Source organism: Microchirus variegatus (genome assembly GCF_963457635.1).
Source record: "Microchirus variegatus genome assembly, chromosome: 1".
In the NCBI taxonomy this organism is placed as follows: domain Eukaryota; kingdom Metazoa; phylum Chordata; class Actinopteri; order Pleuronectiformes; family Soleidae; genus Microchirus; species Microchirus variegatus.
The window spans coordinates 8,865,829-8,878,237 of NC_139802.1; positions in this window are offsets into that span (position 1 = coordinate 8,865,829).

Genomic DNA, 12,409 nt, shown 5'->3' on the forward strand with positions numbered 1-12,409 from the left:
CTGTTTTGTCACATAAAACAATAACTACAAGGTTTTCTTTGTGCGTTTATATTTTTGTTGAGTGTAAATATATAAAAACAACAGGGAGCAAAAACATGGGGAGGACCAGAGCATCACAAAACAGAGCAACAGATGGGACTGAGACGTGATCTGAAAGGACAAACCAAACAAACCAAAGTCACTGAGGAGCACACAGACTAAATACACTGATGAGGCAGGGCCAATCAAACACAGGCGGATAAACAAGACACAGGTGAAACACATTAGGGCTGGGCAGACAATCAGGGAAGACGGGACAGGAAGCAAAACTAGACAAGGTAACACACACAAGGCAAAACTTCAAAATAAAACAGGAAACAAGGAACTATAAACCAGACAGATAACTATAAACCCTGGGTAAAGGAAACAGAATGTGTGGTGTATAATAAATAAGTATAAATAAGTATAGCTACATAATGTGGAAAGGGATTAGAGAGAAGCGGTGGAGGTGCATTATGGGTAGTGTGGGCTTTTTACGCAGACTCTTCATTAAAGAAATCCAGTTGTTGGCTATGCAATTGTAGCTACAAGCAAAAAAAAAAAAAAACACTCGCATCTGTTGCAATATCATTTGCATATATCATGATAAATGGTCTCAGTCACGGTTTAGATTGATTCACAGCGGCCCAGTGGAGAGCTAAGTCCATCAAACCTCATTATTCTCAATTCATGTCATCTTCATATCATCTATATCCATTGCATTATTATTAATTTGTTTATTTTATACCGGGATATTCATCCAAATTCGGAAATGTTATGCAGAGTTTTTGGAATATAGGCATCGGGATCCGACATAAAAAGAATGAGGTTGTCATGCATACATTGATAGCTTAGCCACTACCATGGCCTGATGCAAAAGTCTGTATTCTGAGATATTGTGAGACTTAATCTTGTTAGTCCTTACACGTGCATTTGGAGAGGCATACAAGACCTTAATCTAGAAACCAAAGGATGGGCCAAAACCAACTTTTTCAAAGCAGCAAATAAATATTCAAATTTGGTACGATCAAAAGCTTTATGGACATGCAATGAGATTAACGTCTCTGGGGAGGGTGAATCTGTTGGTGAGTCGAGAATATTACAAAGTCTGTGCAGATTTCCGGAGAGCTAAACCCCTGACAGCTCTGCATGTATTCTGGTATGTATGACTAAGTTGAGTCTAGATGCAAGGGCTTTAGTCAGAAGATATTAAGTGTCAAATATTAATGAAATAGAAATTTGTCAGTTTTAAACAAGGGATGATGTGAAATTTAGAAGAGAACATTTGACGATATTAAACAAGATGAATCACTCAGTTTCAGTCCACTGCACTCAGACATTTAATGAGTCAGAACAACTTTCAAAACTTTAAAAAGGGACCAACACTTTTTTTTTTTGCCTTATTATGAAGAACCCTGTGACACAGTGACCACTCCTGTTCTGCTTAATTGCTCCATTCACTTTAAACTATACTGACGTATTGAATAAATTAAAAAAATACAAATCTGGCATGGGTCTGCTTTTGCATGTCGTGCATGAGAATGACCAGAGCTTCTAGTTTAAAAGTTAAATAGGAGAATCTACCTTTGGAGTTCAGTTAAAAGTAAGGGCCAATTCCAATTCCTATCTTAACCCTCAAGCTCAACCCTTAACTGGCCCTCAAAACCAAGTGTTGAGGGTTATTTTGTCACTTAGAAATGGGACACCCCTTAAATGCAGATACGTCTTCAGACTGTGGGGGGCAGAATAACGCGAAAGCGGAGTCCAGTCTGTCAACTCCAAAAAAGAAGAAGAAGAACACATTTACGTCACGATTATTTATTACGATCCGTTTGTCAGTCAAGTTATTAGGTTGTCAGTTAGTTATAAGATGATACTCATACAAATACCACAACCACGGACATATTCAGCTGACAGTTACCACACACCACGGCTTATTGAAAAATAAACGATAGCAAACGTTTGCGTGTGCGCACCGACCGGCTATTGACATAAGATCGTAAAATTAAAATAAATGTTACGCAACAATGACGTCAGTAATCCATGATATGGGCCTAAACTAAGATAATACAATGATTTTCATAATTTGTACATCTCTATTAACAAAGAAAATACTTCATTTGTATCGCACTCGCTTCGCTGCTTTCGACGCCATCTTTCTTATGTGAAAACACGCAATACATTCTGGGTAGCCCTTGCTCCCAAGGGTGGTCTTTGAAAATCTCAATATTGAGGGCGATACAGCCCTTAAACTCGCCCCTCAACTTAATTTTTCTGAGACTAGCGGGAGCATGCATTTTATAGATTGAGGGTTAAACATGCAATTGGAATTCACTCCCTGGAACTCACTGTCTGTTTCAGAGTAGAATTTAGCAGGTGGGAAATGGCTCCCGTTTTGCATCGGCTCATGACAGACTGATTGATAACCTCCCTGCTCTGGGAGGAATAATGGTCTTCCTTGTGGGCGCAAGTCTACAGGACACAGAGAAAAACCTGTCCGTCTGTCTGTGTGTGTCTGGACGCTTGGTTAATGACCTGCCGCTTTTCTGTCAATTGGCCGACAGAGTGGGTTGGTGGTCGTTTTTTACAGTCCGAGGTGTTTATACCTCTCTTTAGTTTACTGCACGTGCTCGTGCTGATGTGGCTCTAGGGTGGAAGACGAGGGCCTCGCTGCAACAAGGTGAGTAAAGAAGCCCCTTCACTCCTCCGCAGTTTTCTGCTTATCTGCACTTCCCTCTATAATTGACACAGTCCCTGTATATATTACCGCAGGTATCTGCTGCAGCAGCCCGAGGCAGCTGGACAGTTAGCAGTAGTTAGTTTGAGGTGTGCACACAGCAACAACCCGACTGTTTAGAGTAACCATAAACCACACGATGTGCCCCAGTGGCGGTGTTTTTACACACATCGTGATGTTTTCCACTTTACCTCATAAGCAGTTCCATATTAAAAACAAAGCAAAGCGCGGACCTTCACACACGAGAGAGAGAAAGCATGAAGAAGGGGATGATAATCTTCAGACTAAAGAGCAGATACTTCAGTGTGCGCTGCCTGTGGCCACGAGCCTCCCGAGATCCTGCTCTGAACCTCTAAATTGGGTGTCTGCCTTAAATTGGCAGGGTTTTTTTTTTACGGCTTTGCCTTCAAGCTGACAGCCATGCCCGCCCAAAGAAGTGAATTCAGTGCCTGATGTGCTAATAATAGATATATGGTGCTTCACACATGACATGGTGAGCAGGAAAAATTCTTACAAGAGCGAACAAGGGTGGGAACCACCTGCCTTCATCCAGTAATAACCAGTTCCCAAATTACCATTTTCATTTTATTTTCCCGGCAAAGTCATGAAGCACAATGAATCGGAACTATTGTCTTTTCATTGTTTCCCAGTGAAAAGACAATATACATTTAAAACAAAAAAGGGGGAGGTATTTTGGGGCGAAAACAGCTTTAAAGACTCATTATCTTGAAATGATTGTTACCAAAATAATTATCTGTTAAGTTGCCATAAAGTGGTTAGCACTATCACCCCCACACTTTCCTGGAGTTTGTCAATTTTCTCTATGTATAGATTTCTCATAATCCAAATGTGCATGTTGGGAATAGGTTGATTGAAGACTGAAAATTGAACAACAGTAAGTGTGAATGTGTGTGTTGTTTGTCTCAATATGCCGGTCTTGTATGTGACAGGGGATACAGCGCTGTCAGCTGGGATTGCTCCGGCTCCTCCTGTGACCCTGTGAAAGGATAAGCAGTATGGATAATGGAGGGATGATGCCAGGAATATTTAACACGTTCCAATTCTTGGCCGCATAAGCCTCTGCTATTATACAAGTTCAGTTTGTTAGTGATCGCTTCAAACTGCCATCTGCTCATGTATCTCCTGCCAAAATCCAGACAAACAGCATTTTTGCAGCTTCCAGGGGATTGTAATCTACAGCATTGTGCCTTTTCTCACTCTTCCCAATAGGTACTGTGCAGATCGGATTCTTCACGACACCACTAATGTCAATTCAGCGTCGTCATTCCTGGTAAATTGCACATTCTGCACCAGTGAAATCCCTCAGAACACAAATGGACTTGTTACATATGGACTATAAATACAGCATATAATATATATTTGTCCTGTGGATTCACACGATGTGTCTTACAACGCAAACACGCCGTTGAACTATTTGTGAAATTTACCGGAATCATCTCTCATGTCTCTGCTGCCTGATATGCCAGAGGATGATCGGGGTGTGGGTGTATGTGTGAGAGGATGGGTGTTTGCGTTACTAAGAATGAGTTTCAAATCATGCAGACTTTGATCATCAATCACAGAATTTTAATTGGGTTGTCACTAAAAAGTTGTCAGCACCCCAAGCATTTGTTGTGCTTTTCCTGCTGCAGTTCCCCACGCACGAGTGGCGCACATCTGACTTTACTATTCGGTGAAGTTGCATTGAATTCGTAGACCATCAGCTCTCTTAGCCATGGACTCCAGGTGAACCCCAGATGAAACCTTTAAACACTAGTTAAAAAAGTTAATTCTCATGGGAATTAAAGGCGCCATATGTAAGTGGCCAAAAATGGTTACTACACTCAAATTCAAAATGCCGAGGTGTTTTAGGTTTCGTTTTCTCCGCCATTGTAGCGCAGACGTAACTGGCAACCTGTGGTTGCTCGGCAGCTGAGACTCTACTGACTGCAATGATTGGTAGATGGTGGTAGGTGGCGCCACATGCTTAAAACATGATTTCAAGACATAAACATGATTTGCGGTCTGCAAAAGAGTTTTCCTAATGTGAATATTTTAGCTGTACTGTAGTTGTTGGTGAGTTCAGTTTGTTATATGAATATTATTCCTGAGTCTCTGTGACATATATGGAGGATTGTCTGGCCTTTAGATTTATTACATATTGCACCTTTAAGTTTACTCTGCTAACTTTGTAAACATACCCAGTGACCATGGCTGTCCTGCACATAATTGTCCAACGCAGGATAACAAATGTTATATAGACAAACAGAGACTATTCATGCGTCTTCCTGTCTTTCACTCACCCCCTAATAAAATACATGCACATTCCCAGTTCATCAGTTTTCCTCAGTTTTGTCAGAGTTTCGCCATCGTTCTTCATCCTCCATCACTCTCCCTGGGTCATCAATCACCATCACTACCCGTGTCTGGACTCCAGGGGAGGATCAACCTAGTTGCTGCGAAGGCCAGAAGCCTTCGATATCAATGTCTCCCCGCTGAGTCCAAGCACTAAAATCTCTTTCATTCACGTGTTTATACTGATTGAAATGTTCTTCAGATGAGAACACAGGATCTAATAGAGATTAAAAACCTCTCCTGTAAAGATATGCTTACATCCATCAAAAGAGGAAATATAGCCTTTTGAATGACTGTATCAGTATGTGTCATCTGTTGCATCTGTGGTGTTGGGTAATTTCTCTATTTTCCCAGACTTCTATCTATCTCTGTGCTGGTGCTAGTGGAGAGAAGAACCCCCTCTCCCTGACTTTGCAAACTAAGCAGGCGTCCATGTTTGATAAATAGTCTGTTTGGTGTGAAGCTTGTCCCCTTACTAAGTCGCAAAAACACATGTCTCTGCCATATGAGCACACACCAACTCTAACACCCACAAACTGGAAACGCCCACAGGGAAAATAATAATAGTCAGGGCAGTTTTGTTGTGATCACTGTTAGAGGAAGACAGGAGCAGTTATCATGGTGTCAGCAGTGATGAAGGGCTTAAGCTACAGGCTGGACACGCTGTCACAACTCTGCATTCATCATCACGTTGATGAGCTCCAGACTCTAATGATTCACCAACAATAATGTGAGTGGGAATGAAAAAATAAGGATCAATTACATCACTTTCCCGCCTTAAAGTGAGTCGGCACTTATGCCTAATCATTTTACCTTATTAAACGTTAATATCACACTTTTCTTCGTCAGTTTATGGACGAAAAGCAGTTCAGTGTCATACTGTGTACACCCAGTCCATTGTCTTCATCTGCATCCTCGAATCGACGGCTTTCAGAAACTTTGTGGAACACGTCAGCCTGCCCAGAAGACAGAAATATATATCTGATGTGATTGGAAAGTCTATTTGGTAAACAGTTTGTTGCCTGGACATTGATTGATGACAGTTGACACAAGAGAGAGGGTGAGAGGATACAGCAATCCTCACAAACGCGAATGCAATTAATGTGCTAAATGTCCACGGTCCATTTTTTTTCTAAAAACAACACCATCAATTATCACATCTTCCCAAAGGGTCCCACTTTGTTTCCCAGAGTAGATTTTTCTCCCCATCGATTTTGCACTCACTGCCTGCAGCGTGAGCTTTTAGACATGTTGGTTACAGCTAATCACTGAATACTAGTGCACAGTAAACCATCCTCCTGTTTGATATGCTGCAACAGAATATGAAGGATAATTGTGTAACCATAATACAGCCTCATATCAAGCTTTTTTATACAACTCCTACCCTCCCCGCTGACTGCTATTGTTGTTGTGATTGTTATATTATTGTTATCGTTAACATTAGTAGGAGTCGTAGTAGTAGTTGTGCACTTGGCAACCTGCCAGACGTCCTGTGGAGGGTGCAGCCCATGTTGGTAAATAAAGTTATATGAGACAGTGGTTTGAACAAGACTCTGCTTCTGCTTAGTGCTATCAGGTCAACGCCCTCAGAACAAAAACACAGTCACAACAGAACACCATGGGGTGGACGTTCAGGGCGAACACAGGCTTTCGTTCTTTGTCAACAGAGCATTTGTTGGATTAAAGTTTGTTTGGGTTGATGACTCAACAGTATGTGTTTGCCATTTTGTTTTTCTTCTTTGGGTGAATGAAAAGTGATGATTATCTCTTCTTATTTATATTTCCTTCTGATATTGTCAGAGCGATTTGAGGTAACTGCTATTTTTTAACTGTATAAAAAACACAACAAACGTCTCAAAATGATATTCACTTCTCGCCGTCACCATGTCTCTGCTCCATTTACAACCATGCTGACTCATATGTAAGTAATGAAACTTACCGTTACGAGGTTGCCATAGAAACCATTGAGTGGACAGCATAGCCGGATGTTGCAGAGTGCAACTCTTTGTAGTAAATGAAAAGGGGGTCAGTGAGAGTCTGTCATTATTCAGATTTCCTGTAAAGGTTAATGCACTTCCTTATCAAAACTCGTCATATAACTCGTGCTTTTTGACGCATGTTTTTTTCTTCGTTTAGTGACCTAATATAGCATGAGATTTGATGAGTTTTAATGTCACACGCATGAGGGCTGTCAACAGCTCGTTTCATTTTCTACCACTATTCCACACAGCGTCTTTCATGTCCTGCTGCAACCATTATCTCGCAAAGATTATGTTCCTATACAACTAAATTATAATTTTCTCTCCTTAATTCTCTCTGTTTTTGATATATTACTAACAGTTCACAAGTTTATGAGGCAAAACCAGGAGGAATAGGTAACAGGTTGTGATGGCATGTAGCATGTCAGCGAGTACAGTTTGAGATTAGATTTATTGTAGACTATCACAGTGTTACTAAGTAATTATGGTGTGTTTTTTTTGAGAGAATGAGGAAGAACTATGATTTTTCTAGCCTGGCCACAGACTAGGCTGTGTTTGAACATTCATACATTTCCTCAACATTTTAAAATGTTATTTAGAATGAACTGGAGAAGAAGAAGAAGGAAAAGAATGAGGCAGTGACGCAACATAACAGATGTTAGATATAACACCAAGAACAAACAAACCAAAAGCAGTCGAAATACTGTCACTCCAAAAAGCATTTAGTTATAACATTGTAGTGTGTCATAAATGCAGACAGTGGACCCCTGCACAAGGAAAGCAATGGCCCCAAAAGTGTGTTAGTGAACAGATTTGCTTTCAGAGGGATTCTACAAGACCACAAAGACAATAACATTGTGCTAAATTCTCAGAGAGGACTTTTTATGACATAATTATCTGAATCCACCTCTCACATTGGAATAAACACCATGGAGACACAAGGCCTTCCCACTTTAAAGGTCCCATATTATACCCTATTTCTCCAAGTTAAACTAGTTCCCTGGTGTCCTAATGAACATGTCTGTGACATGCTTTGGTCAAAATAACTATAACAATAGGATGAAGCACCACAGAAGTTCAATCACCCTGCCGAGAAGCCCCACACTCTGTTCAGTAGTCTTTTTTGAAAAAAAAAAACCCTGAAATAAATAAATAAAACTTAGGGGCTGGAAATGACATCAGCCACAGAGGCTACTGGGAGCTAACAGCAGTTAGCATTTGGAAAAGTGATCATTTGCAGGCTCTAGCAGGCACATTGGTGTCATATATAACATGTATCCAATGGACAGATAAATCCTCTGAGGCTGGACGTTTGTGTAGGACTCTGTGCTGCACTGTGGAGCCAAGGATAGAACTTTTCAGGGACTTCCGGTTTTCAGATGCCGTTGCCCTCGCCAGCACTCTCACGTCTTTTACGGACAAAGCGGAGCTCTGAGACAACAATTCCAGGAATTTGGCATCTTGTGACGTTCAACATGGCATGTTTTATCTCCTGTACTTAGACTGAGGAGGACCACAAAAACATGAGTGAGTCATGTTTTTTCACACTTTAGCAAGTGGTAGGGCCTCCAGAGTACCAGATATAAGGATTTAAATGATTAAAACGTTGATTTTGCATAATATGGGACCTTTAATATAACCTATTATACACACAACAGCCACTTCTTTAGGTATTGTGTGCACCACATAAAATAAGGTGTCCAGTGCTGTAACCCAGCATCTTCAAGATTTGACCTGTTGGTCTTCTGTATAAATTGGTTATACCAATTGGTTATTTGAGTTACTGTTCCCTTTCCCTATCATTTTGAACCAGTCTAATCATTCTTCTTTGACCCAGAGATATTTTCTCATTTTGGGACCCTCCTCTGCATTAAGATTCACCTCCTCCTCTTCTTCCTACTCCCAATGGAAATGGATAACCTGACTAATGTCATTGGTTACGTCATTAAGGCTGTTGTCAACGTCATCATCTTTTAAGTCTTCCTCCTCCAAAAAGCCTTCACTAGCATCCCTTTTTCCTCCTGCCCCTGCTCTTCCTCTTGCTCTTCCTTCACCTTTCTGTGTATCGCTTGTGTGGATGGCACATCTGCTAACCCAGTGTATAGGAGAGTGGCGATGGGCTGCCGTACACCTGCAGTTTTGAAAGAAAACAGTTGAAAATGTCACACTGTGGTGTTGCTTGTTGTAAAAGTAACAAGAATTGCAGAAAGTGAAGCGCAAGCAATTGCTATCAGACAGTCACTGTCATTTTGTAATTTATGTAGAATGTGTATCCAGTGGTTAGGAGATGCAGATGATATCAAACAGCAGAAGAGAAGAAAAAAAAAAAAACCTCTTTAAAGCGGTAAGGCACGGAGCAGAAGTACTGGAGCTCAAAAGTGAACCAGTCGTCAGTGACCTCATCTTCATCAGAGGTGCAGTATTCATCAGTGGTGTCATTGATGGAATCCGTGTAACATGACCCGGAATATATGTCAGACTGGTCTGTTGAGGAGATCAACAATCATTTAACACTAGAGGAAGAAAAGCTGATGGTGTATTTATCTTGACTGAAGTTCACACCAAAACGTGACACATTTACAACGTTTAAAGGACAAAGTAGAAGGTGGCGGTGTCCACTGCCAACACTCAGAGTCTGGTTTAGTTCATGTGCATTTTATGAACACACACCTTCATAATTGCCAGGGTCCTCCTGTGGGTAAAATGCAAGGTCCTGATCCAGGAGATTATACCACTCCACATCATGGAAAAACGGATGGAGCTTAAGCTCAATGGCTCCTCCTGGATGAACAGCAATCAAAGCTTTGTCTGTTTTATGTGCAAGAACTACATAACTGGTAACATCACTTAAATGCACTTTAAGTTAATAATGCTGTTGGGTTGTAATTGGGTAATTCCAGTTCAGTAATATACGAAACAGCTCTATTATATTTTGGCAGGGGCAGATTAAGGATTGGCCCTAAAACTGTGCCGTTGGGGTCCATTAACCTCGTCTTCCTCTCAGTCTCTGTGCAGTTTATCACATTTAATAAAAGTAGGACAAACCATTTAACAATAATTAATTTCATAATATGCCACGAATAAAGCATTAGCCTTAAATGTGTGTTTTTTTACGTGCGGCTACATATGTCACTTTTAAAGTTTCCACTTACGTGTTCCCAGGCGACTGATGGCATCCGTGTTTAAAAGTGTGGTGATGAGGTCCTGGGCATCAGATGGCACATCCCTTTTCTTCTGTGGCCAGGTGAGGTCTTCTGGAGGAAAAAAAAAAAAAAAAAAAAAGATATCAGGCATCCAATTTAGTAATTAAAAAATTATCTATGGTATCTATGGGCCAGCTGAGGATTAGTAGGTAGAGCAGCTTGTCTTCTGACAAGAAGGTCAGCAGTACCATCCCTGGATCTTTCAGTCTATTAGCCAATGTGTCCCCAGGCAAAACACAACCCCAAATTGCTCCTGACAGCAGAATTCCTTAGATGTGTGCGATTGAAAAACACTGCAGTGGAATGTGAGGAAAAATCAACTAAACTCAAGGATCTTACTTGTGACCACGTCATATAAGACGTCTTTAAACCGGTACCCTCGGTAAGGGCAGGAACCAACCAGGAATTCGTACAGAATGATGCCCACAGACCACCAGTCTGCAGGCTTCCCATAGGAGATGCCCAGGATCATTTCTGGGGCAGTGTACATGGGAGTACCTACAACCTATGGGAAAGGAAACGATGGATAACATTAACAACAGACATCATGATCAGTCTAAATAAATGAAGAGAAGACACCTACCAGTCCATCAGTGAACTCTTGAACGATATTTAAAAGATGTTCTCCATTCATGTCTGCTGTAATCTTCACTGGACCGATTCTGGAAAGCCCAAAATCTGCTACTTTAATGTGACCTGTGTAGGTCAGCAACAGGCTAAAAAAAAAAAAAACAGAAGGAAAATATTTGTGACAGGACAGAGGCCACATACGAGTTCCATATACGAAGTATGGATTTCACACTGTTCAGCAGTAGGACCATCACAAGAAATTATGCTAGTAAGACATTTTCCAGTAGAGCAATGGGGTAAATTTGCTGCTTCCAGGATCAAATAAACATTTTTAGTATATTAGGATGTCAATTTCTTCTGAAGCCTAAAGCTAATGTTTAGGTTAGGTTTACGAGCTAGTCTATAAGCAGCATATATATGATATGATATGATATGATATGGTGATCCAGATCTGGAGTGCTTATGATAGTTTTTAAACTGTATTGTGAATGGGAAATCGACATGTATGCATGTCTCAAGGCATGGCAGGCTTACCAACAGTAACTGAAGTGAGCAGGACTTAGCAACCAGTGAGTTAGATTATGGGAGAAGAGGACTCACTTTTCTGGTTTGAGGTCTCCGTGTAAGATACCAAAGCTGTGCAGGTACTCCACAGCCAGGACAACCTCTGCTGTATAAAAACGTGCTATGTTCACAGGAAGAACGTTGACTTGATTAAGCAGGGTGCCACAGCTCCCACCTACAAGGTCAGGGGAAACCAGTCAAGAGAGAGTTGATGTCAGATGTTAAATTCCTTCTTGGTCGGTATCAGTGGATATATAACCCAGAAATAGAATACAGGGGAACTTAATTTGTACCTGCTACATGCTCCATCACAATGCACAGGTCTGTCTGTGTTACAAATGTGCAAAACAGTGAGACAATAAAGGGGTTGTCAATGAAGGTGAGGATGTCTCGTTCCATCAGCACATGCTTCACATCTATCTTTCTGGTCAGTATCTGCCGATCGATGATTTTCATGGCAAACTTCTGGCCAGTGTCACTGTGAGTCACAACTTTGACGGTCCTGGAAAATTAATATTGGAAACACAAAACAGCTTTTACTACTAAATATACAACTCCCATTGTAAAAGAAACAAAATCTCACCCATGGTTTATTGTCATTTTACTGGTCTCTTGGCACGATCCCATTGGATAAAACACATAGTAATCAGCTGTTTACTTTAACCCAGCACAAAGATCGATAACCTACTTTGTTATTACATATACTGCTACTTGCTCGCTGAAGCCAACCAGGAAGTAAGAATATATTAAATAGCCACCAGGGGTCAAGTCAGCAGGTTGCAAAAAGAACTCCATTTGAGTAGAAGACAATTGGAAAATGAGTTTAATTCCCACTTGATTTATAACGTCAATAAACATTTTCTTGAGGAGTTAATGATTTCAGTGGCTAGTTTCAGGTCTTCTTCAGTGGCACATGATGTTAATTATGTTCCCATTGAGAGGAAAATATTTGCTATTTCAGGTGTTCTTTTCTGATTGGGAAA